At 35.2% G+C, this 15530-nt stretch overlaps 1 long non-coding RNA gene across 1 annotated transcript in view; it reads right to left on the reverse strand.

Annotated features, from left to right (window-relative positions):
- LOC111731269 overlaps positions 1–5793 on the reverse strand; it is a 213032-nt gene extending 207239 nt beyond the window's left edge. Inside the window, exon 1 of the long non-coding RNA XR_002777048.1 lies at positions 5744–5793. This is a non-coding gene — a long non-coding RNA (uncharacterized LOC111731269). The remainder of the gene's footprint in view (positions 1–5743) is intronic.
- Between the last annotated feature and the right edge of the window lie 9737 nt (positions 5794–15530).

Here is a 15530-nt window from a genome sequence, read left to right on the forward strand (position 1 = left end):
GTAACCAAGGCTCAGCCTATATCCAGCAAAGTCTAGCTGTGCCGGTCTCAGTCACATCAAGTACAAATTCTCAATGTTGTTAACTAGTAAAATGAATAGTTTATTTAATATTTTTGTCCTACCACACTTACCAACAGTCCAAAAACTGATAAACCCTGCCTTTGCTACAACCAGGAGGCACTGGTCCAAAATTTTTCTTTTGTAAATTCTAGGCCAATGTCCCATTCATAATTCAGCCATGAGTCAGTTTTTAAATGAACAGAGCTACAAATGCAATCACCGCCCGGCACAAACACAATTGTTTTGGTTGTATAAACCTTAACTATCTAGATTTGTATCCAATTTGCTCAGCTTCAGAAAAGACAGAAATACAAGCTTAATACTGATGGTGAACAAGTATTATATTTTGATTGACTTAACTGTGCCTGTGAAAATTAAGAAGCCCATATTATTTAAAACTGGAGTCCTTCATTTTCTCTCATGTTAATAGCAAACAGTTGTAGCACGAACACAGTCCATCAAAGTTTTCTGTTGCCAGGAGTCACATTAAAACAATAGTGGGTCAAGTAACAAATAGCACCAAATTACACAAAGTGCTTCTGTCCATGACTTCTTTTTTGAGCAGAAACCAGCAATACATAGTAGGATATCAGAGGTTAGAATAAGCCTATATCCAAAGATGAAAACTGATATTCCAATTTGTTTAAGCTATTTTCTTTTATGATTATATTAATTCATGAAATCAAAATGCAAACCCCCAAATTTATGTAAATATCTAAGTAAGTGAAAGTAAATTTTGGTATACTAGTGATAATTGATAAAAAGCAAGAACTCATAAATATGATTGGATGTAATAAAAAATATAAACTATATATCAACACCAATTATGCCAGAAACACAGGCTTCATGAAATAACTATAATTGCTTGTCTTCTTTTTTTCCTATTTCATTCAAAAAATTTAAGCTCTTATTATAAATTTATCCTTTAGATTCATATAAGCAACCAAGCAACTTCTTTTATTTTGTTTGGACTTCTACAAAGTTTGTTTAGAGGGAAGAGAAGTTTGATGTAAGCAATTTAACTCCATTTTTCCCCAAAATAACAAAACAAATCATTTTTCAGCTACAGAATTCCAGGAAGATTGTCCTTATAGAGTTAACTCATCCTATGCGACTGTTCCCATCGACTTTGTAGCCAGTGACAATGTGACTGTCTAAGTATTCTAATGATTCATGATGGGAACCAAATTTAGCTACAGTTCAGCTTTTCACTGTACTGACACTTTATTTTGAATTAATCAAAAATAAAAGTACAATCTGTTGTTCTGACCTGAGCAGACACAAATAATCTACAAAATTCAAAAAGCTAATTTTAATATTAAAAATAAATATAAATATACATATTTAGTCTTCATGTACATTCAGGTTGTCCTAAAAATAGGATGGAAATGATCTGTAAGAACTGTTTCTTATACCTGTTTTGATAAAGCTTGGAAATAGGAAACACATGAGAAAGTCCAATCTCATAGGGTTTTTAGTTTGATATTTAGGCAAAAAGTAAGTAAGGGCTCCACATTTTTTACTACTTAACTTAACTCAAAATTCCTTTGCATATTTCAAAAGAAGGAAGAGAGAAAGGAAGGAAGGAAGGGAGGAAGGAAGGAAGGAAGGAAGGAAGAAAGGAAGGAATCTCATCTACAAAGGCTAGCACAAATTAGTAAACTACTTAGTGCAATACTTCTGAAAGTAAAAAGATATTGTAGAAAAAAAAGAATGAGCTATTGCTCAAAAATTGGAGCCATTATAAGAAAGTTTACTTTTTGGACAGTAAGTATTTATAAAGTGTCTTCAATGTGCCTGACACTATTCTGGATGCTAGTGAAACAACGATGAACCACATAAATAAAATTTCTCTCATAGAGCTTATATCCTAGTGGAAGAGGCAGGTAATTAACAATATAAAACAATATATACTGCAATCATAGGTAGTATTAAGAGCTATGAGAAAAAAGAAGCAAGGTATGGGATAGAGAGATGTGGGTGGGGAGACTTTTGTGAATATACTGATCATTCCAGGAGGGGAAATGAAGAGAACCAAGGTAAGAATTTTCTCCTGATTACTCATCTCCTGGTTCGTGTGCCAGCCTCCTCTAACTATTACTCAGGCATTCAATTTTGATCAGCTTTTTGATGATAATTTCTTACAAAGGCATGACTATGTTTTCAGTGCATTAAAATCTATATCATATGAATGTGTCCTCTTTTTAATAATTTTTTTTAAGTCTGGAAATGATTTTGGAGACAAAGTAGTTCATATTATCATTGTACAAATGTAGAAACTAAGTCCTAGAAAGGCTGTATGTTCTGCCTGCTGTCACGTAACTAGTTAAAAGTAGAACTGGGAGGATTCCAGTCTGGATGGTGGAGTAGGTAGATGCTTGCCTCCTGTCACAACTACATCAAAATTATGACTAAACTACAAAACAACCATCATTGAAAATCAACTGAAGTCTAGCTGAACAGAATTCCTACAACTAAGAACATACCAAAAAAAAGCCACTTCCGGACTATAGGAGGGGCGGAGACACTTGTCCCACACTGTGTGTGGTAGTTAAAAATTGAGGGGTGTATCTCAGCTATGGAGGTGCCCTAGGAAAAACAAGGTATCCCAGCCTGTCACCAGACTCCCCAGCCCAGGGTTCCAGATCCAAGAAGAGAAGACTCCACAAAATCTGGATGAGACATCAACAGAGATTGTGACTGAGTTAGACAGATGGCTGTGGGAGTAGCAAGCATTCCTCTTAAAGGGCCAGTGCATGGACTTACCCACTGATGAACTCACTCTGAGCTCCAGCATTGGGACAGCAGCTCTAAAGGGACATATGGGGAGAAACTGAGTTGACTGACTTCAGGGTGAAGGCTGGAGGGGCAGCTTTCTCTCAGATAGAAGCACTGGTGGAGCCACTCTTCCTTTGTTGAACCCAGCATGCAGACTCAGATGGCTGCTATATCTGAGTTTTCATCAACCTGGCTAACACTGGTTGCACCACCCTGGTGATTCCCAAGACCCTGCTCCACCCAACTTGTGGGCCCACGCAAGCCATTTCCAGTGGATTTTCCATACAAATGTCTTGTCTTGGCTCATGCTGTAGATTTTCCAAAATCTCTTAAAGGTTCACAAAACCCAAATAAGCAGCAGCTGACTTTGGTGAGCCCCAAGCCCAGCACTAGAAGCAGCTGACCGCAGTTTGTGGCTTGGCCTCTCAAGGCAAATCCAAGCCCAATGTGGGTGACAGCCATCTGTGGATTGCTTGGTGGTTCATACAAAATGGCCCTGGGCAGGGTACAGTTTGTAGCTGAACTCGGCCTATGGCAGGGTCCCTCCAGGAGGCACCAGCCTTGTGAGTGGCTTTCATCTGAGCCAGAGTACCACCTGAGGCCACATCTAAGAATGACACACTCAAAGAGAAGAGAAAACTGGGAAAACACCAGAGCCCTGCTAAAATGAATTCTGCTCCATAGGGCCAGCCCCTGCACAACAGCTTCTCTACTGTCACCGGCCAGTTCTCACAACCAATCAGCCCAAGGGTCATACCTCCCATTGACATGCAAACAACAACCAAGCCTCAGCTAAAACAGGAGAGTACACACAACCCATATAAGGGACATACCTGGAGTACCCAGCTCAGGTGACCAGGGAGACAGAGCCACTGGGCCCCACAGAACATCTACTACATAAAGCCACTCGACTAAGATTGGGAGACCTAGCAGCTCTACCGAATACATAGAAACAAACACAAGGAGGCAGCCAAAATGGGGATATGAAGAAACATGTCCCAAATGAAAGAACAGAACAAAGCTACAGAAAAAGAATTTGCCAAAATGGAAACAAGCAATCTACCAGATGCAAAATTCAAAACACTAGTTATAAAGATGCTCAATGAATTTAGGGGAAGAGTAGATGAACTCAGTGAGAACTTTAACAAAGAAATAGAAAACATAAAAATAGAGATAGAAAACATTAAAAAGAACCAGTCAGAAATGAAGATGACAATAAATGAAATAAGAATAGCTTAGGAGGAATCAATAGTAGATTAGATGAAGCAGAGGATCAAATCAGTGATTTAGAAGGTAGCAGAAACACCCAAACAGAACAGCAACAAGAAAAAAGAATCCAAAAAAAAAAAATGAGGATAGTTTAAGGAGCATCTAGGACAACATCGAGCATACTAACATTTGCATCATAGGGATACCAAAAGGAAAAGAGAGAGAGCAAGGAATTAAAAACCTATTTGAAGAAATAATGATGGAAAACTTCCCTAACCTGGCAAAGGAAATAGACATACAAAATCAGAAAGCACAGAGAGTCCCAAACAAGATGAACCCACACCAAGACACATCAAAATTAAAATGTCAAAGGTTAGACAAAGAGAGAATCTAAAAAGCAGCAAAGGAAAAGCAGATAGTTACCTACAGGGAGATCCCATAAGACTGGCAGCTGATTTCTCAACAGAAACTTTGCAAGCCAGAGGGATTGGCACAAAATAGTCAAAGTGATGAAAAGAAAGGACCTAAAATCAAGATTCCTCTACCCAGAAAAGCTATCATTTAGAATTGAAGGACAGATAAAGAGCTTCCCATACCAGAAAAAGCCAAAAGAGTTCATTACCACTGCCAAACCAGTGTTACAGGAAATGTTGGAGAGACTTCTTTACGAAGAAGAAGAAAAAAAGAAAAAAAAAATCAAAACTATGAATAATAAAATGGCAATAACGACATATATATCAACAATTAATTTAAATGTAAATGGATTTAATGCTCCAATAAAAGATAAGGTAGCTGAATGGATTAGAAAACAAAACCCTTACATATGCTCCCTACAAGGGACTCACTTCTAATCAAAAGACACACACAGACTGAAAGTAAATGGATGAGAAAAGATGTTTCATAAAAATACAAACAAACAAATAAAACATCTGAGGTAGCAATACTTACATCAGATAAAATAAACTTTAAAACAAATGCTATAACAATAGACAAAGAAGGATCCAGTAATCCCACTTCTGGGTATTTATCCAAAGAAACTCAAAACACTATTTTGAAGGAACATGTGAATCTATATGTTCATTGCAGCATTATTTACAATAGTCAAGATATGGAGGCAACTTGGGCATTCATCAATAGATGAATGGATAAAGAAAAGGTGATACATATATACAATGAAATATTACTCAGCTATAAAAAAGAGTGAAATTTTGCCATCTGCAACAACGTAGATGGGGCTAAAGGGTATTGTGCTGAGTGGAGTAAGACAGAGAGAAAAACAAATGCCATAGGATTACATTTACATATGGAATCTCAAGAACAAAATAAACAAACAAACAAAATAAAAGAAGCTCATGGATACAGAGAACATTTTGATGTCTGCCAGATGCGAGGGGGTTAGGGGATGAAAAAGAGGAAGGAATAAAGAAGTACAAATTGGTAGTTACAGAATAGTTAGGATGCAAAGTATAGCATAAGGAATATAGTCAATAAATTGTAATAACTATGTATGGTGTCAGATGGGTACTAGATTTATTGGTATAAGATACATAAATGTCTAATCACTGTGTTATATACCTGAAATTAATATAATATCATGTGTCAACTGTAACTGGAAAAACTTTAAATATAAATAAATAATAAATAAAGTAGAATCAGCAGTAATTCTTAGTTTGACCCTTTCCATAAACTATCTTACCTTATGATTATTTGCATTCATCTCATTCCATCAACTAGACTCCGAGTTCCTTAGGAGAAAAAAAAAAAGAAAGAAAAGATAAGAAAAAGAAATCTAGTATGGTGCCTTTTATGAAATATGTGGTCAATAAATATTTTGTGAACGAACAACTACTCTCCTACATCAGCCATCTTCTAAACAACCCAGATTTTTTCAAGTCTTCTGTAATCTCTGGTGAAATTGTTTTGTCCCTCCTACTGGGATTCTTCAATAAATATGCAGGGATCTACTTCACTTACTATTCTATAAGTGCTGATAGGATTAAGCATAGTTCTTTCCAAATGATTTATGATCTAAATTAGAAAGGAAAATGGAATATAAAAACAGAGAAACCGAGTAACATGCTCATTTCATGCCTGGATAGTCCTGCTGAATAATAGGTAATTTTGATTGTAAGCACTTAAGAAACAAACTTTGTTTACTGTAGAGATCCAAACATATTGTTGGCAAGAAATAATCAATACTGATAATGGCCAAAATTTAAGCAATGTGTTCTCAATAAAATATATTGGTCTCTGTTGATTGACACATATGCTATTAACATTTTCTTACATACTATATTAGGTTTCTTATATTGTTATATTTGTAACATGTGTAAAACCAAATTAGGGATACAATGGTGATTATCATTTGATCTGTACAATTTGTCAATAATAAAAGCATGAGAATATACAACTGGGGTAGTTTAAAGTTCTTAAAGAGGGCAAATTTTTATTAATTTCATTCTTCCCTTACATAAGCAATATAAAAAAAAAAAAGAATTAAACTCCTGCAGAAAGACAGCCATTAAAAAAAAAAAAAAAAAATGACCTGGTTTTCTGTGCCCAAGTTCCCAGTACTTTGAGAAGCAGAAGTTAAAAGTCTCAGCTTTTCCACCACGCAATTCAGAGAATGTGGTGGGAACAGAATGCGAGGCAACTCAGCTGGAAAATATCTTAGATGAAATATTTTTGTCGAGCACTTTTCTCACGTGAATTTGCCTCTAGTTTAGTATATACCAGTCACCAGAACATGGCATTCATTTCACTTCATTTCTTAAGAATTTTTTTAATCAACAAACTACTGCATAAGCCAGCAGAACAAAAGCAAAACAACAACAACAACAACAACAAAGCAACCATGTTTAACAAGAGTTGTGTCTCTTACGAAGTCGACAGATAAGAGTCAAATTTTAAAATCTTCAAAGTTCTTTCCCTGTTATAAAATGGCAAAGAGGGAAACTACTTACGGCTCTTTGCCTAATTGGCTTTCTTCTCAAAATCAGATTCATTATTACCCACAAGGATTCATTTCTATTTTTTAAAGATACATGTCAAGTTTGATAGCTTTTTATTCAAAGTGAATGATAACAACCTAAATATTAAAAAAGCATGTTTTCCCCAGATGTACTGATACACAATATGTTCTTTTTTACATCAAGGAAAACAAAGCATGTACAACTGCTTATCAGATTTACAGCTTGTAAAACTGATGTCCTGGACAAAACAGCAGCTTATCCAGTAGGTGTCATCTGATCGAAAATATTTTATATACACAAAAAAACAGTTAAGAGAATCAAATGAAAATTTGATAGCTTAAAAAAATCAGTTTGGAAATTAACTCCTTACATGATGAAACAAAATTAAAGTTATTTTGACTCCATTAAAAGTTTACATTCCAGAGCAGTGGTTCTCAACTGCTGACAAAAGGGGAAATGAGATCTAACTCCAAATAATTTCTTGGAATAGAGCCGCAAACCAAAAAGGAAAAGAAAAAAAGAACCTTAAAAATCTAACCCTGTTCATCCAAATGGTCATTTAACTTTAACACTGATCAGCCACCAATCATGTTTCTGTAGAGGCGAATCTTCCAAAGTGCTGCCCATCCCTTCCCAACACCCTTTGGCCCCACCTCAATCTCATAAACCCTCTCCACAGAGTACAAAGGAACATTTTTCTCTCATTCATTGCTGTTCTAGCTTGACTGAATCTAGTTGCAAAATTGCCAGAGATCATAAAGGACACAAAGGAGACAATCATCACATGCTTATTTATGATGATGATGCTGGTACGGCCCTAGAAGCCCTTCCTACAAAATTCACCTACAAAAAGAGAAGGTCACCTCTGCTGAAAATTTAAGTGTTTTGCAGCTACTTGAAGTAATGTATAAGTTCCCAAAATTCTAGGATAGGCAGGGAAAGAATGAGTTGATCAAGAGGTAGCCATTAGACTTTCACTTTTTTTTCACAGCCTCAGTGAGGTATAATCGATGTATAAAACACAATACGTATTTGATGTAATACAATTTGATGAGTTTGACACCTGTGACACGTATATACCCATGATACCATCACTACAATCAAGCTGATAAATCTATCCATCAATTCCAAAAATTTTCTTGTGTCTCTTTAGGTTTTTTGGGGGGGAGGGGGGCGGGGGAGCAGGTTTTTGTTTTCTATAGTGAAAACGCTTAACAAATTTTTAAGTGCACAATATTGTATCTTTAACTATAGGTACTATGTTGAACAACAAATCTCTAGTATTTAGTCATCTTGTATAACTGCTAAAATATATTGAGATTACTTACATAGGGAGACGTGACTTGAAGAAGAAACTCCACAATTAAGATTTACACCCTTTATTTTATGACACTAGCCCCATTTCTAGTTCTTCATAGGAATCACATTAGCAATCTTATATGCTTATTCTTAAAACCAATTTTAATTGGTGGATTAATTCGGGCATATTTTGTGGTATTATATTCTACCAAATGTTGTCAGATTGCTAGTCCTAGCTCTGTAGCTCCAGGAATTCGGTAGCCTTCAGGGAACAGCCATGATGCCCATGTATTCATTTATAGACCACTGTTAATGAAGGAGGTTTTCTCCATCAGGCAGGGTAGTGCTTCATGGGAAAGTGTCTGAATGACTTTCCAGAATCTCTCATTAAGAATTACAAATGGCAGAAAGGATTCCATAACATAAATTACAATAGCGATAGATTATATGATCCTATGAAAATTAGTGTTAAATCAGTAACCAAAGGTTGTTGATACAAATTTTATCAATTTTACATAATAAAAGAAAACATTATTAACAAATTCTCTTTTGACGTCAGGGAAGAACTCTCATTCTCTTGGATCTTATGTAAGTTCAGCCCATTCTTAGTGGGTACTGGAGGAACCCCAAGAAACAGAAGAGACAGAGAAAGAAAGTTATTTAATATTTATGAGTTTATGACATTTAGTTGCAATTAGTCACTCTATACATCTTTCAACATGTCTTTTTGAGTCTCTCTAGGAGAGGGATGAGAACTGAGAGGCAAAGTGAGACAGATGTTTTCATCAGGGTTTTAGATAACCTCTTGGTCATTTGTCCCCATATCTAGTCATACATGTAGAAGGACATCACTAACTTAATAAAATAACAAAGCAATATTGAAGGAAGAAATCACCACTCAACAATATCTGAAACAGAAATGAATTTATTGCAGGCTAAGAAAGAGCAAAACAGTTTCTCGAACAAAGCAGAAATCTAATCTTGTACTGGGGTTGGGGGAAGCATGGGGCTCCGAAATTGGCTGAATTTTAGATACAGGTGTATACAGGTATTGACTGACTTTCAGAAGCATGGGTAAACAGGACAGCTGCTCACTATTTGGAAAGGGTTTACAACCAGTTTTGTAGTTTCTTGTCAGTAACTTGGAACTAGAACCAAAGAACAATCATTCTTGTGCTTCCTTTCATGAATTTAAAGAATCGGAACATTTTATTCTTAGGAATGGTGATTGTTACTGTCAAGTGTAGAATTTTTAATAGCTAATACTTCACTATTACATTTATGAAAAAATATATATGTTGTCTTAAGAAATTAATTTTACTTCACTGATAAACACTAAATGTTATTTACTAAAAGAATAACAATGTATTGTGTTTTTGTAATGAATCAAGTCTCTAACAATCCAAATATGTGGTTAAGTTTAGCTTTAATGATGAGAGAATAGCCTGATCTGAACGACCAAAATTAAAAATGTTAAAACTGGACTATTGCATGTGAAAGTTTGAGGATATTTTGTCCCAGGCTTATCTATTTCCAAAAATTGAAATAAGCTACATTTGTTCAAAATCTAATTCTGTCACTTACTAGATGCATAACTGTAGAAAAATTAGTCACATTTTATTCATTAATAAAATAGTATTAACTTTCAACACTGTGAAAAGCAAAATATAGAAGAAATGCCTGCTCTCGTATACAATACAGTTAAAATTGTAGACAGAAATAGAACATAAGAAAAATATATGATAATGTTCCATGTACAAGAGTTGTTGCTAAATAATAATGATGATGGTGATGATAATAATTATTATTATTAAAGTCCAGAATTATGCTTTTCTATATATTTCTCATCTTTATATATGGTCTTCATCTTTATTTTCTCCTCAATTGACTACACAGGCTAAGCTGAGATAGAATTTTACCTCTTTCAGGACACTTAATGATTTCCATCTATGCCTTAATTGTACCAAGTTTATGATATCCACATATATTAAGACTAATAGCATTTTCATTTTCTGATTTCCATAAAGCAGTCAGAGAAAAATGTAATAAAATATTCAAATTGTTGCACTAATTGCCAAAGACAGCAATAGTGCCAAACTCAAATCACCGGCTAGGATGCAACATTGCCATTGTAATACTCAAAATATCCAATTATTAACTTAAGTGTGGATGTTGCAATTTACTGTGGAAGAGATGCTGCATTGTCTAATACGGCAACCATTAGACATATCTGGCTATTTAAATTTAAATTTTAAATAATTAACATCCAATAAAATTTCAGGAGCCACATGTGGCTGATGGTTACCGTATTAGACAGTGTAGAGAATATTTTCAACATCACAGAAAATCACTTGGATAGAGCTGGTCTAGAGACTTTTCCAGTGTACTGTTTGAAAATGCAAATATTTTCTGAATCCTGTCAATTCTTCACTCAACATATTTCATCCCTTTCTTTTCATTCTGATAGCTATTACCTTTTGAGTTCAGCATCCTCATGATTTAGCTATTACAATAACTTGTTAATAGTCTCACTATTTCTAATCCCTTCTCCAGCTAATCCAGCCTATAAACCAAACTTGATTTTTTCAAGCAATGCCTTTTTCCCCACCAAAATTTTAAGTCTTCACCTTGACTATAGTATATATACCAAGCAAAAGTGTTTAGTTCATAAGTATCTTCCATCAATTGACTTCTTTCCTTCTACAAAGACACTCCCACATCTATGCTCCATCACAAATATCAGTATATTGTCCCGTAGTTATGCTTTGCCAATTTCCACTTTTACTCAAGGCATTTTTTCTGTCTGGAAATACTTATAGATTTTATTCCCCATGCAGTAATCCTCTCTTATCCACAGGGAATATGTTCCAAGACCCCTAGAGTGTGCCTGAAACCACAGATACTACCAAACCCTATATATACAATGTTTTTTTACTATAAATATATCCATGATAAAGTTTAATCTATAAATTAGGCACAGTAAAAGATTAACAGTAACAAAATAGGACAATTATAACAAAATACTACAATAAAAATTATTTGAATGTGATCTCTCTCTCTCTCTCTCTCAAAATATCTTACTGTACTATACTAAACCTTCTTCTTGTTATGTGAAATGATAAAATGCCTACATGATGAGATGAAGTGAGGTAAATGATGTAAGCATTGTGACATAGCATTATTGATCTCTGTTGATACGTTGGAAAGAGGATCACCTGCTTCATATAATCCTAGATCACCGAGCCATGATGATGTTGATGGTTGGATGTCAGAAGCAGAAGATGTCAATGACTGGGAAAATTTAATATTTTCGGACAAAGGTTGACTGCTGGTAACTGAAACTATGGATAAGGAGGAAATACTATACTTGAATGTTATGCCATAATCCTATCAAATCCAGTTTAAGTCTGATTTTATCCACACAGCTGAACTTGACCACCTCAGACTACAACTGTCTTTAATAACCCATGTAAATGATCTCCCCAATAGTCCCCACTGACTATTATACTTTATGATGATCATTGTAACTGCTGCTTCTCACAGTCAAGAAATTTACAATCTGTTTTCTATAGAGGATTATATATCCGTAAACAGTAGGCAAGGCCTGCAAACATTTTTTATATATCTCACAACATCTACAATACATCTTCCATGAAGCACATTTTTAAAAATAATAGATTTAGATTTTATCTTGAAAAGAGAATAAAAAAATGAAAAATAACAATATTTCTTAAATATAACTGTGGATCTTCACAAACCTTCACGGTTAAATATTATTAGTTCCATTTTACAGATGAGGTTCGGAGAAGTTACATAAATTGTTCTAGGTTATAAGCTAAGAAATGGCAAAACAGATTTAAAAAAAAAATTCTAAAGCTCATGATCTCGTAGCTCAAAGACATATCTCCTTCAAGAAAGAATCTGTTTTTTCCTCCAGAACCACTACGTTGAAAAGTACTTGTGACACATAAGCAAAAGTTATCTCTATGATTTCTGTCTTCCTCTGTCCTTTAAAATATGATCACCGGGGGAAGTTTTACCTTTGTCATTGGATTAAAAGGCAGGCAGGCATCATGATTTTCTATTCTCTTGTTGGTAATAGAAATTCCTATGGTCACTTTAACCCTTCATTCAGAAATTATAATTTTAATCCAATATATTAATTAACCCTTCAAAGTTCATTCACAAGTAAGACTCACCCCCACTGCTCTCCAACAAAGGCTGGCAGCAGATGAGCCATCTGCCTTCGAGGATGAAATATGGTCTATTTTTTCTCTCTTTCCCTCACCTTTTTTTTTCTTTCTCCCTTACTCAATAGCTGCTATTTCTCGACCTTCTGAGATAAACGTGTATAGGAGGGAAGAGAGGGAAGAGAGGTAGGAAAGTCCTTGACTGTCATGAAAAGGTACTGTGTTCTTTGGGCCTCGCAGACAAATTCTCTCATGGGTGCTTTTGCAGATTCTTTGGAGAACTCTCATGCTGGGTACCTGCAAATATGATTCCCTTGTCCAAGGCAGTACCTCATCTCAGGCTGGCTCTCCCTAATCCTTCTTTAGATTCTGACCTCAGTGGCATAGCCCTGAGTGGGTCCCCTCACCTGCACTGACTTCTTTTGCACAGTCTGTGTTTAAATTACTTCAGGCTAATGTTCTTACTGAATTTTCCCCACGGCTATGATTCATACACTTCTGGCTCCCAACAAAAGCACATGCAGAAACTTTCCAGACAGAGTCCCTTTCCCTTAAAGGATGGTTTAACTTACTTTGGTATGAATCTGACATCAGTCCACTTTGTCATGGGGTATAGATGAAATTGATCACAAAGTAGCAACTTATTTCTCTAAAATGTCCATTTTTTGTATATCGATTCACTCTGCATCTTTTCAGCACCCAATTATTTTTTCATGGTGACATATTTCTTTACTCTTTTTACACCACTTTATGTATCATATTAAAAATCTTCCAAGTACGTAATTATATTTTGTTTGAATTTTCATCTCAAGTGTCACTCCTGGCTTTCCTACTCTTTCCATCTTTCTCTTTTTATCTAGATAATGTTATTCAATAATTTTCCTCACCTCCATCCATTTTGAGTGAGAATGAGCAAAAAGTAGATATTGTTTTCTCTGGCTCTAATTTCAGATAAATTGCTAGTCTTATTGCAAGTAGTAATCTTCGCTCATCCAGTTGTCTTTCACAAATAGAGCAAAGCAGAATCTGCTTCTAAGTTAAACAAAAAGCAGAAATCAGAATGTCAAATTATAATTGGCATATCCCAGACATAATCAATATTGCCTTTTGCAAGTTCCTCCCACAGTTAAAGCAAACCCTGGTTAGTGCTGGCCAAATCTTGACTAATTTGGCTTCAAGTTATTACCATACTTAATATCTCTGAATCAACACTGATGACTAAGATAAAGTGAACTACAAGAAATGATCAGTCTTCAATGCAAAAACTTTTTCACTTTGTGCCAACTATTGCTGGTGCACCTGTTTTATGTTCAGAGTGGGAAGAAAATCAAAAAAGACGTGGCCAATTTTGAAAGAGACACAATGTTTTCAATGTCTCAAAATAGCTCAAATACATAGCATTGCTTCTACTACTTATTCAAACTACAAGGCTGATTAAGCATGTGTGTAAGGCAGGCATGCAAACAAAAAAATTACCAACTCACGTCCCACCTTATTCTCCCAGATTCCAGTTTCTTATCTAAGAATTGATATTGTACCAAGTACAGGCAGAGAGAAACTAGAAATTCAGGGCGTTTTAATGGGGTACACGCAAAGAAGTAATGTGAGAGGAATTTCAGAATTTCTGAAATTGCATTTGTGAGGGGCTCTAGAATTAATCTAACACAGTCCCTGTTTTTCAAGGGAGAACTCCACTCTTAGTTTAAGTACATTATACTGGTTAAGCTAACATTAACAGTACAATAAGCTTCTGTGGTCTGAATCCTAAGAAATAGACTTTATATTAACTAGAGTCACTTTTTTTCCCTCAAAGTTGTAATTCTAGAACTATGAGAGGCTCAGAAATTGGTGATAAGAAGGTATTTTAAAGGATTATTAATGTGAATAATCCAATATCATTTGCCAGGACAACCCACAGTGGGAAAGTGGAACCAATAAGTCATGTTCTAGATTCATTCCTTCAACCAATTTTGTGGGTGCCACAGGTCATCCCAGGACTCAGGACAAAACATCTGTGCAGATCAGGTATAGATTATGAGTGATAAAATGAGCATGAGGCCAAGGATCAATCATTAAGGAATGAGCATGCTGTAATGCGACTGAAGGGTGATTCAAAACTGAGGATAAATCCCTAGGAGGGAAAGACATCCTGAGTTTCAGTAAAAATAGCTAAAGATGCCAACCAATTTCAAGATTCAGAGTGTGTACCCAATAAATATAGGATAGGAAGTAATTAGAAATCCAGATGAGTAAAGATGCATGCCAAAGAAGATTCTAAGCACCTATCAGCAGAATAATAGAGAATGTAATGATGTGATGATGCTTCATGGAAGGATGAATGTACATTATGTTGTATGTTTTTCTATTGATCAAAAATTTCATTTTAGTTAATCTCCAAGTGTAATTTTTTTTTTTAATTTAGTTGATAAAATGACATTTTAGATAATCCACAACATTTCCTAAAACTATTAGGTCACATTGAGAGAGGAGGAGAGTGGGCAATTGATCCACAAATTAAATTTCAAATCAACCCAATGCAATATAATACAAAAAATTTTTTTTTAGTATCTGGGACAAGGTAACCAGGATACAATGAGGAATAAAACATAGGACTCACTCACACAGAATTCATAGTATGACAGTGAAAATACCTAAGCAATGAAAAATGTGGTGAGTGTTAGAAAACGAATGTTTATGGGAGTAGTACAAGGAGAGTTCAATCTAGTATGTGGAATCAGAAAATGTCTCACTGACAAAGTGATATCTAAATTGAGATTTGGAGAGTAAATTGAAGTTTGCCAGGTAGAAAACTGAAAATATATGGGGGCATTTTAGACTGCCACTGTGACTGGAGAGGCTCGATTGGCATTCATAGGAATTAATTGCTCAATCAACTACCCAAATTGTGAGAAATGACATATCCTTGTTGTTTTGAGCTATTCGATTTGGGGATAGTTTGTTGTTTTGCTTTCACATGGTCTAGGCAAGGTCCTGATGAGCTAAAAAAAAAAAAAAAAAAAAA

The sequence above is a fragment of the Pteropus vampyrus genome, unplaced genomic scaffold (genome assembly GCF_000151845.1).
Source record: "Pteropus vampyrus isolate Shadow unplaced genomic scaffold, Pvam_2.0 Scaffold11, whole genome shotgun sequence".
NCBI lineage: Eukaryota > Metazoa > Chordata > Mammalia > Chiroptera > Pteropodidae > Pteropus > Pteropus vampyrus.